Below are 15,837 nucleotides of genomic sequence, written 5' to 3'. Positions count from 1 at the left end.
TTAAAATTTAAAACCATAACAGTAAAAACCTAACCCATCCCAAAAGCCTGCCTGAAGAGCCAGGTCTTCAAGGCCCGGCGGAAGCTCATCATAGAAGGGGCATGGCGGAGATCATTTGGGAGAGAGTTCCACAGGGTGGGGGCCACTATTGAAAAAGCCCTCTCTCTAGTCCTCACCAGTCTAGCTGTTTTAACCGGTGGGATCGAGAGAAGGTCTTCTGAGGCTGATCTTGTTGAGCGGCATCTCTGACGATGCTGGAGGCGCTCCTTCAGATAGACTGGGCTAAAACTGTGTAGGGTTTTAAAGGTCAAAACCAACACCTTGAATTGGGCCCGGTAAACAACCGGTAGCCAGTGCAGCTCCTTCAGCACTGGAGTGATGTGATCTTGCCGGCGGCTGCCTTTAATCAGACAAGCCGCCGCATTCTGTACCAGTTGCAGCTTCTGGACCGTTTTCAAGGGTAACCCCACATAGAGCGCATTACAGTAGTCTAGGCGAGAGGTGACCAGGGCATGTACCACCGGTGGGAGCAGATGGTTGGGAAGGTAGGGGCGCAGCCTCCGTATCAGATGGAGTTGATACAGCGCCGCCTGGCTCACAGCCGTGACTTGAGCCTCCATGGACAGCTGGGAGTCAAGAATGACCCCCAGGCTGCGGACCTGGTCTTTCAGGGGCAATTGTACCCCATTGAGCACCAGGTCCACATCCCCCAGCCTTCCCTTGTCTCCCACAAACAGTACCTCGGTTTTGTCAGGGTTCAGCTTCAGCTTATTCCTTCCCATCCAGCCACTTACCAACTCCAGGCACTTGGACAGGGTTTCTACAGCCAACCTCGGTGAAGATTTAAATGAGAGATAGAGCTGTGTGTCATCCGCATACTGATGACATTGCAGCCCAAATCTCCTGATGATTGCCCCCAGCGGCTTTATATAGATGTTGAACAGCATCGGGGAGAGGATGGAACCCTGCGGCACCCCACAAGTGAGAGGCCAAGGATCCGAGACCTCATCCTCCAATGCCACTCTTTGGTACCTACCAGAGAGGAAGGAATGGAACCACTGCAATACAGTGCCCCCCCATGCCTAACCTCTTCAGGCGGTCCAGGAGGATAACGTGGTCAACGGTATCAAAAGCCGCTGAGAAATCAAGGAGGACAAGGAAGGTGCATTCGCCCCTATCCCACGCCCTCCTCATATCATCTACCAAGGCGACCAAGGCTGTTTCAGTCCCATGTCCAGGCCTGAAGCCCGATTGAAATGGATCCAGATAATCCGCTTCCTCCAAGTGCGCTTGCAACTGCTTTGCCACCACCCGCTCAACCGCCTTGCCTAAGAATGGCAAATTTGAGACTGGGCGAAAGTTGTTCAGATCTTGGGGATCCAAGGAGGGCTTCTTTAAGATTGGTTTTATTACTGCCTCCTTGAGCGCTGATGGCATTACTCCCTCTTTGAGAGATGTATTTACCACCATCTTGATCCACTCACCCAGTCTATCTTTGCAGCTCATAATGAGCCACGATGGGCAAGGATCGAGTAAGCAAGTGGTTGGCTTTAAGGTTGAAAGCACCTTGTCCACTTCATCAGATGGAAGAAGCTGGAACCAATCCCACACCACCAGAGCACCACTGGTCACCTCTGGCTCGCTCACTGTGTCCACAGCGCATGGAATAGCACTCTTAATACGATCGATTTTCTCCGCAAAGTGTTTAGCAAACTCATCACAGGAGGCCTTAGCATGTTCCATTGGTTCCGGAGCAACTGGACCGACCAGGCTCCAGACCACTTGGAACAGTCTCCTGGGACAGCACTCTGCAGATGCAATAGAGGCAGCATAAAAATCTTTTTTTGCTGCCCTTATTGCCACATGATAGGCTGCCGCAGCCGCTCTAACATGTGTCCGATCGTCATCAGAGCGAGATTTCCGCCATCGGCGTTCTAGCCGTCTCACCTCCTGCCTCAGAATTCGCAACCGTGGGGTGAACCACGGTGCCGTCTGAGCTCTATTCATGGGAGAGGGTGTTTCGGAGCCACCCGGTCTAATGCCCCGGCGATTGTGGCATTCCACCCCTCCACCAGGGTCTCAGCCGAGTGGCTGTGTGCATGCTCCAGAGAGTCCCCAAGCGCATTCAGGAATCCATCAGAATCCATCAGACGCCTGGGGCGGACCATCTTAATAGGTCCTCCACCCCCACGGAGGGTTTGTGGCACCGAAAAGTCCATCCTCACCAAGTAGTGGTCTGACCATGACAAGGGGGTGATGGATGTACCCCCAATTTTCAGATCACTCCCCTCCTCTCCCGAGACAAACACAAGGTCGAGTGCATGACCGGCTACATGGGTGGGCCCCATTGTAATAAGGTGCAGCTCCCAGGAAGCCATGGTTTCCATGAAGTCCCGAGGCGCCCCAGTAAGAATGGCCTCTGAATGTACATTGAAGTCCCCCAATACCAGCAGGTTTGGGGACTGTACACGCACAGCCGAGACCACATCCAGCACCTCGGCCAGGGAGTCCGTCGTGCAGCGGGGTGGACGGTACACGAGCAGAATCCCTAGACTGCCCTTTGGGCCCAACCTCCAGTACATGCAGTCTGCCACCTTGGTCTCACAGAGAGGAGGTCTGGTGAGAACCAGGGACCTTCGGTAAATAACCGCCACTCCCCCTCCCCGACTACTGACCCTCGGCTGCTGTGCATACGAGAACCCAGCTGGACACATGGCCGCAAGGATAGGAGCAGCAGCCTCATCCAGCCAGGTTTCCGTAATACATGCCAGGTCCGCGCCCTCATCCAATATCATATCATGGATGAGGGATGTTTTTTGGGCAACAGACCTGGCATTGCACAGCAGCAATCGAAGGCCAGAGTATGGAGTCAAGCATCCCCCAGCTGTCTGTTGGCTCTGGATAGGCCCGGAACAGGGGACAGATATTATGCATCTCTCCCTAGTTCCTCTTACCTGACGTGACCTGCCCCTAGCTTTCCACCAGCATCTGCCGCCCAGCCTCGGTATACATTGGCCTCCCACCCTTCCCCCATCACTCCCCTGTGATTGACACATGCCCCGATGTAGGCTTCCACCACTCAGGCAGGCACCCAACCTTAAAACAACCCCCCCAAAAGAAAAAAGAAAAGAAGGAAGAAAAAAAAAAAGGATGACCCACAACCAGCACACACAAAAAAACCGAGGCCACCTCAGCCAGCCAGCTTATGTATCCCTCCAAAGAGGGACAGGTGGTGGAAATCAGTCACAGCTGGCTGGGTACCTGGGGCCTGATCCTGCAAGATGCAGAAGTCCCACAGGGAAGGGTGATGGAGGTGGTGATCTAACAGCAGCAGCAGCAGCCGCCGCTGCCACCGCCGCCGCCGCCGCCACCGTCATTAAGGTGTGCATCCTAGAGGGGGTTGGTAATAATAACACTGTTAAAAATAACCCTTAAATGCATAATTTTTGCATTGCATTTTTTAAAAAGATATTCAAAATTATTTTGAGACATGTACTTTAAATCAGTTTAGGCTAATTTTAAGCTGTTTCCAATGGAGTGAATAGTTTTTGATTTTTTTACTTAAATAGTACCTGTAAAGGAGATCTGGTAAATTCATGGTGGTCCTAAATTTCCTGCAAGTACTGAACACTAGTGCTATACACTAATATTCATGTTTAAAGAACAAGTGTTTCAAATTTTGTTTTACATACAGAAATGAAAGGGAAAATATGCAAATTTATTCTGGTGTGCTAAGTGTACATACAAATTAAATCACAATGAAGTATTCAAGCATGAGATTATTATTAATTACATATACCACCCTTCCTCAAGAGACCCCAGGTTGGTTTACTGCACAGAAAATAGCAAACAATATTTGTCAATACTCAATATAGTATGAGACTAATCTATCCTTACCCTGAGCTGTGCTTAGTGCATCTCTGTTCTTCAGCAGAATCCTCATTGGCTTGTTCTCATTCTAATAATGCTTGAGCATCCGATGACTGGCTTTCACTGATCTCACACATCACCTCACAATGATTTTGAAATAAAGCTCTGGCTGAATAATCTTGCCTGACCTTTTTTTGCTTTTTCATATTTTTCTCACTTTTCTTTTCTCTTCTGTGCTTTAGACATGTGTTCATACTCCACAATGTTAATTTCACCTTAAAACAATGCCAAAACACATGTAGACATGTTCCAGTGTGTACTAGTCACAGACCGGATAATAAGAAGGGGACGGTGTAAAAGCTGGAACGGAACAGGCCGGAACGGGCCCTTTATAAAAGAAATTGATGCCAAAAACACTGGGATGTGTTAGAGACACTTGAGAACAACATTTAGGAACAAAAACCATTCCAATGGGATTTTTATTAACCCTTTAACAACCAAAATGCCCTCCAGAATGGAATGAAACAGCCCGGAACAGTGACTTTCCAGCGAGCCAGACCTCCCAAATTCACCAGTCTCACGTGACTACATGGGATGCATGCAATAAGACACAAAACTCCCACAAAAACCACGTTCCGATACCCATTCCGGGCTATAAGATGCTTTTATGTAAAACAGCCTGGAACGGTGACTTCCCAGCAAGCCAGACCTCCCAAATTCACCAGTGCCACATGACTACATGGGATTCATGCAATAAGACACAAAACTCCCACGAAAACCATTTTCCGATACCCATTCCGGGCTATAATACGCTTTTACGTAAAACAGCCTGGAACGGCGACTTCCCAATCAGCCAGACCTCCAAAATTCACCAGTCCCACATGACTACATGGGATGCATGCAATAAGACACAAGACTTCCACGAAAACCACGTTCCGATACCCATTCCGGGCTATAATACGCTTTTACGTAAAACAGCCCGGAACGGCAACTTCCCAGCGAGCCAGACCTCCCAACTTCACCAGTCCCACATGTTGCTGCCTCTCCTTTTTTTGGGAAATGGGAGATGACACAGGATGACCCAGGAACCTCTGGGGTGATCAGCAATACCCTTTCTTGCTGTTTGTAGGTCCACTAAGCAGCACTGTTGGTGCTGCTACCAGGTTGCGAATGGCTGGTGAATTGGGAGAGAGAGAGAAAGAGAGATTGGAGGGGCAAGTCGGCTGGCAGAAGGGGGAGAGAAATTGAGTTTGCCTTCTGTGAAATAGATGTGCTATCACAGGAAAAAAACGGGTTCAAAGAAGCGCTCTTGTATGCTTGGGCTCAGACTCCACCTCTGCCTTGTATTCAAGTTCTGGGCCAAACCTCACCTGTTTGCTTTCTGTGAAATGAGTTTCTGACACAACTACTTTCAAAATCAAGGTTATTAAAGTCTGGAACCTGTGGGAGGGACTCCCACTCATTGGGCAGAGCGCATGAGGTAGAGGCAGAAGAACTTTACAGTCAAAAGGCTCTCAGGCAAGAAGGCTGGAGAACAGGACCTTGGACAGCCACTGCCAGTCTAAGGGCCAAACTAGATGATACCAGTCATGCAATAAACATTTGCACGATGAGCTTTGCAACACTAAATTGAAGGTGCAGGGCAGCTGATCCCTACTGGGGTCCTGACATGGGGTTTTTAGTCCCTGCACCTGCTATTAACATTGGGGAATAATAATAATAATAATAATTGTACCACCTCCTTTGCTGAAAATGCCACACCACTGTACCAGTGTATAACAAGAAAATCACAAAAGAAAGCAATCAGGGTTGAAGTCAGTCCCTCTGACATTATCTGGTCTACAAAGTGGTGGGGCAAGCATCCATTCCTCCGCCAGAAAAGGTTTAGCACACCTGTTCTATGTATGGCTACAATGACACAAATAAATAAATATAACTATAAAGAGTAGTTCTTTATAGCAAGAACTAAAACAATGTATACAAATATGTGTATATATATATTCTAAAACAACATTAGGGTATAAATGTAACATAATAAAAATAGCAGCAACTGAACCAATATTTTTGTAAACATTTTGAAGTTCAGGCACATGGTCTGTGTCCATCTTTCCCTGCTTTATGAAATGCACAATGTCATCTACAGGAACACAGTCTACTTGAAACTGTGTAGTATCAGGATTTAATTTTCTGCTATTATGTTCTGCTAAGAGGTGGTAATTTCCAATTCCACACAATCCTCTACAATTTTCTTTTAGGTAATATGTCTGAAGGAAATAAAAAACCAAAACCATTTCATCCATGTTCAGTTCCTTCTCACTGCATAGCCTCTTGAACACGGCATTCATGCTTTCAGATACGTTTATGGCAATGCCACTGGTTCCCTTATAGATCCCTCTTTTTTCCAAGAGCCATCTTCCACAGTTTGTCATAACAACTTTTCTCAGCTTCTGATCAAAATAGTTGAGGAAGCCTGCACTCCACTTTACTTTCAATTTGTGCAGCAATTTCAGAAACTCCTCTTCACTCTCACTATCCAGAAGCTGAAGAATGTTGTTGGTGTAAACTTTCCGATCACCTTTCCCTCCTTCACGTGCAGAGACCCAGAATTCTACATCTTTTATAGTATGGTTCCAGCAAACGACATGTGCACAGCCTGGAATAGTTTTCTCAATAGCATGCACAATGGCTGCTGCTCTGTCTGTGACTATCACAGTGGAATCATTGTTGATCTTGGGCACACGTTTTCCTATAAATAAAAAAACCTGCTCATGCACATTTGTTGTGCGCTTATCATGGATCAGTATGGCCAAAGGGATTGCTGGGTTCTCCTCAAAGAAAGCACACTGGAAAATTAAAGGTGACACATAGAAGTCTCCAAGCTGAAAGGTTGTGTCATAAGACAAAAGTGTGTTTGGCTTCAACATTATCAGCTCTTCAAATATGCTAATAATTTCTGGAAGTGCCAAAATTACAGACACTTGAGGGACAAGAGTGAATTCACATACAAACCCTTCCAGAGCATAGAGAAGCTCATACACACCATATAAATCATCTTGGCTGATTCTGTTTTTCTGTTTCTCATACTTTAGTTTAATTTTTATTTGTTGTGTATCTTTAGGCAGTATTACTTTCATATGTTCAGCTGAAACTATTGTTGTTGCTATTTTATGCTGGTAAACTTTGCACAGGCCAAAGTGTTTCTGCCCCATAGCTTCTGACAATACAGAAGGCATGGTACGTACATGACATCTCATGGGATATTTTTTCATATTTTCATGAGGCACAGATGGTTCAGGTCTCTCATCCTGTGCAAGGTAATGGACAATTACTCTGCCTACACTTCCATCAGGCACTTCATATGCGTATCTGTGAAACAACACTTGCTCTGCGTTAAATAGTCTTTAAAAGTATATCTTTCGTACCAGAGGATCCCCCCTTGGCAACAAATGCCTTCCTTTTTGAATCCATTTGTACTGATCACATCTCCAGTCATCTTTTTTATGTTTGTGGCCTTCGTAGCTATAGACAAACAGCTGCCCACATTTTAGCTTAGCAGCTGGGAGAGTTGATATTTTCCCTGCTACTGGGTTTTCCAAAATCTCAAGAGCTTCAAATGGTGAAAGTTGCTAAAACGTACGCATGTATACTACACTCATGGCTTCTCTGCTGTAGGGAATGAGAGAAGACACTACTTGCTGCCACTGAGCCACCTTCACAGTATAAATACAGCATACCTGGGCTGCTGCCTTTTTGGTCTGAAAAAAGAAGGGATCATCCTGTCTCTGCAGAGACCAACAGATCTTATAGTGCCCCTAGTGGGAAGAAGGGTAAACTGCAGCTATTCTCTAGCACCAAAAGCTATCTGTAGTTGCATTCAATACTAGTATAGCTTACTACAAAAACCTTGCTAGGAAAGAAAGACGACAATGTACTATATTGTTTTCATACACATACCTCATTAATCATTACTAGAGCTGCCAACTAAGTAATAATATTTACTGGAGCAATGTGTTTTGCAGTTAAATTTTCATACTATCAACATTTCATTCAGGATGTTTTGTGTAGATGACTGTATAATTTATAAATAAACACTACCGCTCGTTGGAATGAAAGGTCATCTTTAATATATATTACAGTAATATAAGAGAATCAAAGTATTCCCAAAAATACAGAAGTGTGCCCTTAACTTTCAGCAGTACCAATTTAAAGTTGACATCATCAAATGAAATTTGTCTCTGTTGTTAAATTAACTGAAGTTATATTTGGCTATATACCATTGAAAACAATTGGAGCGCATAGCACAAATCTTTGCTTGTGTGTATGCAAGTGAAAGTGGTTGCTGTGAAAGCTTGTGGCCCAGAGCATTGACTCATACAGTTATGCATGACTGGTGCATTTGATTGACTTGGCTGGTTCAGAAGTTGTTCTGGGCTCTGCTCAGAAAGATGTATTATTGCATGGAACATGGCTTATGTGGAAGTTTTGTGTCTTATTGCATGAATCCCATGTAGTCATGTGGCACTGGTGAATTTGGGAGGTCTGGCTCGCTGGGAAGTCGCTATTCCAGGCTGTTTTATGTAAAAGCGTATTATAGCCCAGAATGGGTATCGGAATGTGGTTTTTGTTGGAGGTTTGTGTCTTATTGCATGCATCCCATGTAGTCATGTGGGACTGGTAAATTTGGGAGGTCTGGCTCGCTGGGAAGTCGCAGTTCCTGGTTGTTTCATTCCGTTCCGGAGGGCATTTTGGTTGTTAAAGGGTTAATAAAAATCCCATCGGAATGGTTTTTGTTCCTGAATGTTGTTCTCAAGTGTCTCTAACACATCCCAGTGTTTTTGGCATCAATTTCTTTTATAAAGGGCCCATTCTGGCCTGTTCTGTTCCGGCTTTTACACCGTCCCCTTTTCAGATTAAAATTGATTGATTTGCTTCGGATTTAAGGGAGAAAGCAGCGACTTTCAGCCCAAGAGAAGGCAATGTCATGTAAATGCAGCGAATTTAACAGGCATGTGAGTAGCACCGATCTTGGAGTAAGTCCCCATGTGAACGAGCCCTTACTGCTAACTGTCAGTTAACCCTCTACTGCCTGCAGTCAACCAGAAAGAATTGACCTGATCAGGGCCCATCTAACAGAATCTTAAAGCGGTCATGTCTCTCATCTCTCAGAACCTGTCACCAAGCAACCACTGCCAAGTAGGCTTGCAACAGTGAACTAAAACAAAGCCTCATGGCAGTCACAGAAACATTTTTAAACACAAACATATACAGCATTTCTCCACACTGTTACTCAAACCAAAATTAGACCATCACACACACCCTTCTCTCTCACACACACACATGCACAAAAACACACACACAGGATTGCTTTAACCAGACCTGGTAAGTAAGGATCCCTCCCCCAGTGTCCATGCAAGAGGTTGTCACAATTATTTTCCCCAAGCAAATATGGTTATTGTAGCCCCAAACCATCCTCAAAATTGGGATAATCAGCCAAGTGGGTGTAGGAACCTTGTTTCAGGGCTGATTGCCTTCATTCGGTAATAAAATAAAAACTGTTTTCTCTTCTACATTTTTTAAATTGCTAGGCGTTGTTCAGTTGAATGTTGAAGATCAAAGAACACACTTTAGGGTTTAACCACAGGTTTTTTTTGGGGGGGGAGTCTTTATATATTGCAGCAATAGCCTTTAAAGTGGCACATAACGTATTTATGCATATTTAAGTTCAGGGACTGATCGCAGCGGCATCACTAAAAGGGGGCGGACCGCACCCGGGTGACACCATGAGAGGGGTGACACCCAGAGCCGCCCCGTCACGGGGCAGGGCACCGTTGCCCGGCAAAAGAGCCGAAAAGCGCTCTGGGTCGGCGTCGGAGCAGCCAACTCCTCCTCAGAGGCAGGCAGGCAGGCAGGCGGGCGGGCGAGACCAGGAGCAGCTTCGGCGGGGGCACGCAGTGAATCAGGTTGGGCGGCTTGGTGTCTATGACGTATCCTGTCTCCACCCCCAATGCCATATGGGCGGGAAGAAGGGGGGAGAAGACAGAGGCATCAGTCATGCTTATCCTGTTGGATTTGTTTTGCACAGTTTTGGCTGCAAGCCTGAATATCAGAAAGGGAGTCTGGCTGGCTGCTGGATCGGGTCAGTGGTCCATCTCGGCCAGCATCTTGTTCTCACAGTGGCCACCCAGATGCCCATTATGGGAAGCACTTCCTGGGGAGTACGCCTCTTTGAGTACAGCGAGACTTGCTTCTGAGTAAATTTGACCAGGATTGCACAATTTGGTCTGAAATATAAGCCCTTCCGAACGCTTCAAGTTGCAAATCCGTAAGCACACTACCTGGAGAGTAAATCCCATGGAATGTATGGGATTTTCTTTTGAGTAAACCGGCTCAGAAGTGCTCTGTTACAGCTCAGTGCCCATCGGCTCTGCAGGTTTCACAACAGCCCTGCAAAGTGTTCACTTAGGGATGTTTGCAGTTTGCAGGAAATCTCTGGGTCGGCTTGAATCTTTGCCATGACCTCAGTAAGTGACCTTAAAGCAATCTCCCTGCACCCTAGCGGCATCAACAGGCACACACATCCAAATCTGCAAAAGGGGGATAATTAAAGAGGCCTCCCTTACAGGACTGTTGTACACCATTTTAAGCTCGCAAGAAAGGTAAGGTATAAAATATGTTATGAATAAATAATAATTATTGTTAATGGTAGTGACATTACTGATGGTGGTGATGAGAACTATATTTTGCTTCTCTCACATTTGTCATTGTGTAAAGTGCTTTATGCTACAGTCTGTGTTGTTATTATCATTATACCTGCCTTTCACCCTGAGGTCCTAAGGTGGGTTACAACAGTTTAAAATACTTAATTGGAAACAACTAAAAACAACTTCAAATTGCACACACACTTAGGCTGCAATCCAATACACACTTACCTGGGAGTAAGTCCCATTAAACCCATGGAGCTTACTTCTGAGTAGACATGTATTGGATTGCAGCCTTAGTTGGGAGTAAGGACTATTGCACTGAAAGGGTGCATGTTGCTATGTGGGCACACGCATAGCTTTTAACAGAACAGTCCTATATCATTTGTTCAGCCCTTTCAGATGAGGCTGCTCAAGTTCTACTTTTCTGCCCGCTCCTACTCGGTCAAGAAAAGAACCCAGGCATCCTAGTGCTATCCTTTCAGTGGTAGAGACATCAAGGCTCCCTGCTCTAAGCAGTCTGAAGTCACCGATTCACATCATACATTTTAAAGCACATGACTTCTCCCAAAGAATCCTGGGAGCTGTAGTTTGCTAAGGGGGCTGAGAACTGTAGCTCTGAGAGGGCAAACTCCAGTTCCCACCAACATGTGGGGACCCAAAGGTTGGGAATGACTACATGGTGTGCATGTTGTAGCTTTAGTCTAAGCACTCATGTTGCATAAACACCAACATTTAAAGTGCATCACTCAGCATCCTGAACAAACTACACTTCCAGTATTCTTTCTCCTCTCACTGTGGCTGCATACATACCATGCATTTAAAGCACATGGGTTCCACCAAAGAATCCTGGGAGCTGTAGTTTACCCCTCAGAGCTACAATTCTCAGCACCCTTAATTTCCAGGATTCTTTGGGGAGAAAATGTGCTTCAGATGTATGGTGATACTACACTGTCTGTCCAGTGTAAATCTTCCCTCACCATGTACAGACAGGCCAGGGATTCTAGTTCCTCTTCGCCGTCAAACTCCACTACTCTTAGGCTGTGTACATGCCATATGTATCCTGGGAACTGTAGTTTGTTAAGGATGCTAGGAATTGTAGCTCTGTGAGGGGTAAACTACAGCTCCCAGGATTATTTGGGAAAGCCATGTGCATTAAATGTATGGTGGGTACACAGCCATAGCGAGATGAGAAAGGGACCCAGGAGCAGGGGTGTAGTCATCCAGGGTCCGAGGAGGTCTTAGACCCTTTACTGTTTGGGGAGCAGGGTCTCAGTAGGGTCTTCAACATCCTATGAGCTAAACAGCATGAAAGGGGAGTGTGTTAGCCACTGAGAAGAGTCTTCTAACATGCTTCCTTGTCCTTCCCTGCTGATTGGAGCCAAACAGGGTGAAAGGAGGTGTGTCAGCCACTGAGAAGACTCTTCTCAGTGGCTGACACACTCCCCTTTCATGCTGATTAGCTCCTAGGGAGATAAACGTGTAGACACTGAATGCAGTAATTCAAGCAATATCTCTGACTGTAAGAAAGGACAGTCAAACGAGGACAGCGATAGAGAAGCAGAAAGTGGCATTCGAGCCTGGCCAGATTATTCCAGAATCTTAGAAGGGGGTGTGTGCTGTGAGGGGTGCATGACTGTGACCATTTGAAGGGACTTTGCACTTCTGGATTTGTCACTACACGACTGCCCAGGAATCCAGATTCCCCTTCTGCCACTTAAGGCTGGGGCTGATGGGAGTTGGGGGTCTGGCAACATCCGGAGAACTGCAGACCTCCCCTGTCCTGTTGCAGGGAACAGCCTGTATTTCCAAAATGGATCAAAGTGTATGTCAGAAATCGTTTACTTCTAGCACATGAGTTGTGACTTTTGTTTACGAAATGGATGTTTTTGGAACTGTCCCCTTTCCAAAGTGTAAATTTCATAGAATCACAGGATGGTAGAGAGTTGGGAGGGCCTTATAAGGCCATCGAGTCCAACGCCCTGCTCAATGAAGGGTTCCGGATTAAAGCATACCTGACAGATCTCTGTCCAGCTGCCCTCTTGAAGGCCTCCAGGGTTGGAGAGCCCACCACCTCCCCAGTTCATTGGTCCCATTGTCACGTCGCTCTAACAGTTATGAAGTTTTTCCTGACGTTCAGTCGGAATCTGGCTTCCTGCAGCTTGAGCCCATTATTCTGTGTCCTGCACTCTGGGACGATCAAGAAGACATCCCAGCCCACCTTTCAATACTTGAAGAATGCTATCATACCTTGTATGGGAGGAGGTCCATGGGGGTGACACCATGAGTTACTGCACCGGGTGACACCAACCCTAGTGACGCCACTGCGTGTAATTTTTTTTTCTAAAAAAAGGGGGGTTAGACAGGACAGCATGCAAGTAACAGCGAGTTAACAGTTTCCGCATTCAAAACTGTACTGTTTGATTTAGGAGGAAGGTCTGAGGAGACAAGGTAAGTAATTGCAACCTGACCTGAGGGGCATTTCGCATGTCCCATATTTGAAAAAAATTCAAACCTGTTTTTTAAAAAGTGTCCAAACCTGCCTTATCAGCTCCACTTGCAACCATTAGTATTAACACTGGATTACACTGCAAGGTTGTTGTAAACCTGTTTTAGCCTCAGCCTGACTACCAACTTGCAATACTGACACGAGGCTACATTTGCAGGGCGTTCGTAAGTCCCTCTCCCAGCTTCAGCTTTCCAAACCAGCAGTATGGGGATAATGGACGGTACTGGTGTTGTAATGTGGATAAGCATGGCTATTCTTAAAACTGTTAGAATGTTTACAGATGCTTCCAAAATTATGTGTTCCACACGTTTAATTGTCCTGAGTGAAAAAGAGTAGGAGCATCTCTACTGCTCCCTTTGTTTCACGGGGTGCTGGTGGAGATGCTAGAGCCCAATTGGAATTAGCTAATGTTAAATCTTTTCCCAATGATTCTTAATTCTGTTCCGGAAGACATATTCTTCTATGACAACCCGGAAAAGATCTATACAAACGATGAGATGTCTCTCTAACCATTTTTTCTTATCTCTACTATGGGTTTGACCAGGGAGCACATAGACTTGAAAAAGTACAAGACATACTTCTGCTGTCTGAATAGTGGACTTCCTCGATACTTTTTGATGCATTTCTCCCTTTGCTAGCGGGTTACAAATGACGTCTGCCCGTATGGAAAATAAACAAAAATTCAGAATAATATGCTCTGACTGGGCAATAATATTTTCCCATCCCCAATGCTGTTTCCAACTCAAATATTATTATGTGGGGGAAATGTGGCAGGCAGTGTCTATACGACAACCTACACTGCAATCCAGTGTCATCCCAATGTTATAATTTAGAGAGAGGTGCCTACAGGCTACATGTCTTACGGCAACCTTGCCCTGCTTTCTAGCCCAGCGTTATCCTAATAGTCTAGGTCGCGAGGGGGTGTGGGGAGGGGGCTAGCGTGGGAGTGGCTTGTGACTACTATGTAATGTAGTCCAGTGTTCTTGATTGAGGTGGGGCTGGAGCAGGGAGTGACTCCTCAAATGTTGTCTAACATAGGCTCCACATACATTTAATTTGCACATGGCTTCCCCCAAAGAATCTTGGAAACTAGTTTATGCCTCACAGAACTACAATTCCCAACACCCTTAACAAACTATTATGCCCAGGATTCTTTGGGGGAAGTCATGTACTTTACATATGCAGCCATAGAGAGAACTAAGGTGGTACACGCTGCCAGCTGTTGTACTACAACTCCCATCAGCCCCAGCCAGCATGGCCAATGGTCAGAGATGGTGGGAGTTGTAGTCCAACAACAACTGGAGAACATCACGGCGGCCATGCGCAAGAGTCATGCGGCACTCTCGTGGACCACAGCCCGCCTTCAGCAGATGCAGGGAGCGTTGTCCGATGGGACAGACCTGGCTGGTGGCAGAGTGGAGATTGTAAATGGTCAGTGGGAAATAAAATGCAGGAAGTAGTGAAGGGATAATCATGTTTTTTAGAGTGGCCGCGTTCACAACAAAAAGATATTGGTGATGGCTCAGGCGCCACTGACAAGAAATATACAACTGCCGTCCCTTCGTCTAACTGGGAACTAAATGGTGCTTAAATGGCTCATTTATTGCTGATCTTTTAGTGATATGACTTGTTACTTTGGTATTATTTGTTAGTCATTTGGGGTCATTTCTTCTGAAAAAAGTGACTAATAAATGCAATTATTGTTATCAACAACAATTCACTCCTGCCAGAGGTGAGAAGGCAAGAGTAGCACTCAGGGACTTAATTGATTGGATGTTTTGTTTTCTTACTATGTTGTTGACTTACTTATGTATTTTTAATATTGTATTTTTACTCTAGTTGTAAATCTCTTCTGGACTGTTGCAGTGGGATGTGATATATAAATTTAGTAAACCAAACCTAACCTACTTGTGGCAGTGGGAAAACCTGTCTTTCCTATCTCAACACTGAGAGATCCGTCTCCATTTCTATGCATGCAATAGGATTTCACCTCTCACAGCCCTACCGCCTATTATAAGGACTGGCATTGTGCTAGTCTGTAAAAATATGATGCCACACAACATGACTGCAATTGTAAAAATGATTCAATATTTACTGTAATTGTAACATCTAATAAGCAAACTATAAATCCTGGTACCAAGAACTCTAGAACATGACAGCTGAAAGAAATAATTTCAGGATTAAATTCAAAGTGACTATTCAAGAACAATTTTTTTTCTGATTGTCAATATATAATCATTAGGGGCCTATCCAAGAAAAGTGGTTTGAAAACAGCACTCATAAACAGTCAGCAAATATAAACCATTGCAACTGGTACTAGACTGACTCAAGTCTACTTAACAGTATGACTAATTAAGTACATCAACATCTTTCCAACATGTCCTCTGCACTGTTTCATTCATTACTTATGAGCACTCATTGTTGCTCAGTTTGTTATTATGGGCAAAGACAAAATAAAGCATCATGATACTGCAATTTCAGTTTCTGATTTCTTAAAATATGGCAATTTTGTGAGCTTAACTACAGTTACAGGTGATTACAAAAGCAAAGATGTCTGAGGATAAAGAGGATCACTACCATTATTCTAATACCATTATAATGAAGTACATTATTATATTGAAGTACAATTTAAATGTGGCTGGGAAACCTTTACAGAAGTGTTGGTAGTTAAAATTCATTGATGTTTTATATGAGAACTGTTTATAAACATCCTTGCAGTCTCCCATTGCACTCAATGGATCTTATAGTAGACAGCACACT

This window comes from Rhineura floridana, chromosome 8, assembly GCF_030035675.1.
Source record: "Rhineura floridana isolate rRhiFlo1 chromosome 8, rRhiFlo1.hap2, whole genome shotgun sequence".
Taxonomy (NCBI): domain Eukaryota; kingdom Metazoa; phylum Chordata; class Lepidosauria; order Squamata; family Rhineuridae; genus Rhineura; species Rhineura floridana.
This window is presented reverse-complemented; position numbering follows the sequence as displayed.